The 1995-nt window shown below is 34.4% G+C and overlaps 1 pseudogene; it reads right to left on the bottom strand.

The window, feature by feature from the left end:
- LOC107032658 overlaps positions 1-658 on the bottom strand; it is a 2012-nt pseudogene extending 1354 nt beyond the window's left edge.
- Between the last annotated feature and the right edge of the window lie 1337 nt (positions 659-1995).

The following is a 1995-nucleotide window of genomic DNA, read 5'->3' as shown; positions in this document are numbered from 1 at the left end:
TGGCCCTTTCTTCTTTGTGAAGTTAAGATTGATGCATATGACTTCTTTGGAGAATCCTCTTGGGTAACAGAATTAGCGGATTCTGTATTTGCTGGGTTCTGATCCTCGTTGAAACGAGATTCAATTTCCACAACAATCTATCTTTCATCACCAACACGTTTACCATCTTTCAAATAGTCGTTGGTCGTTTCCTCAACATGTTGAACTTCTTCAGCATGTGAGCTAACTTGGCTGAGATTTGGAGGATCAACGACATGAGTAGGTTTTGGATTCAACATGAAGAAAGTAAAAGATTTTTAGAGAAAACAAGAACAACTACACTTATTGATTTAGAAAAGAGAGCCAACTTGGATGGGGGGTCGGAACCTCTAACTACACATCCTCAATTGGATTAATCATTTGCGAGACGGTATCAATCTCATTTTCTTCTACATACCTAAAAACACCATTCAAAACAAAATAACTGTTGTCTTGTGGAGCAAGGAAAAATGTCAAAAGGCGAATTTCCTTTTTAACTTATCTCTCCCTGATAAACTTCCCTTAAAAAACAATCAACTCATCCTTAAAGGAATCCTATGCATCTACAGTCATTATTACGACCTTATAGTTCTTGTAGTCCAATGGACAATATCAAATTATTGATATTCCGCTCAAACATCAAGAAAAACAATAAGGATTTAAATATGCATAATTTACTTAAATCTCATAGTGTTAAGAGTTAATTACATTATTTTCCTGTTCTTTTTTAAATTGCAAAAATCTCTTAAAATTTATGGATTTTGGATACATTACTAGACTTCCTGATACATGACTCGACTTTCGGATACATAGGTGAGGGATGTATCTGCGAGGGGAGAGATGTATCAGAGAGGGGATATGACATCCGGATGCATCACTTGACTTACAGATACATCAGCAGACATCCGGATACATAGGTGAGGATGTATCAGGGGAGTTATGTATTTGAGAGGGGATATAATGTATCATCGAAATGAGAGTGATGTATTCGAGAAGAGATTTTTGAAATATTTTTAAATGATAGAGAATTTTAGAGATTATGGTAAAATAAGATGTGTATTCAGAATTTTGAAATGATGGGTGCACTATTACGAAAAGGTAAATCTAAGATTTGAATTTCTAACTTCTCTTAGAGAGGTTCACCCAATCATCATGGCACGACATATACAATACTTCATATGTGGGTTCACACATATATATTTAAATATTTCTTTAAAATAGTATAATACTATTATATATGATTTCAGGAGTAGAGCATGAGTTCACGTGAACCCGGTGACCCCCTCCTGAATACGCCTCTGTGTGTATTTAGGTTATTTTCCTTTTCAGTATTGCAAGATAGTATTCAATTGAATTTATCACCTTATTATGCAATTCTTGCTACTGCTTCTTCAATTAATATATCTCTAAACAAGATTTAAAATAAGGTGAAACAGTTCTAACTCCGGGTATAACAACAGTTCTCTCGGTCATATTCTGTCATATTATAGAGTGGACAACATGAATTGAAGTCAAAACTTCGAAACGTGTTTTTATGATCGATAAATCAGTTATTTTTTTCTCCCAAGCTCAATGGATAATGGGTCACGTTCTATCCTTCTTTACTTAAATACTAAACCCGGTTCACAACAGAATTTGAACTCATGACGTGCGTGCACCTCATGTCCATGTTGTACTACCTTAGCTATTATACCAAAGGCATTGAGGTCATAGTTCTCAAACGAACTTTCCGATACTACCAACCACAAATATTTTATCTAAAAGCATAACCTAAAAGTTGTTACATCAAGCTTTCAACCTCACTTTCAAGTTCAAATAGAAAGTATTTTTTGGTGTTAGTAAGAACTACTCCTCTACAACACTCAACTAAGTGCCCTTTACCAACGAGTATATCTATTACCTACAGATGCTAAAAGTTGTTTACAACTTTTATGAACCAATAATTCTTTTGTAAATCAGTGTCTTATGTTATCACAT

Source organism: Solanum pennellii, chromosome 10 (assembly GCF_001406875.1).
Source record: "Solanum pennellii chromosome 10, SPENNV200".
In the NCBI taxonomy this organism is placed as follows: domain Eukaryota; kingdom Viridiplantae; phylum Streptophyta; class Magnoliopsida; order Solanales; family Solanaceae; genus Solanum; species Solanum pennellii.
Note: the sequence above shows the minus strand (reverse complement) of the source record. Positions and strands in the feature narration are given on the sequence as shown.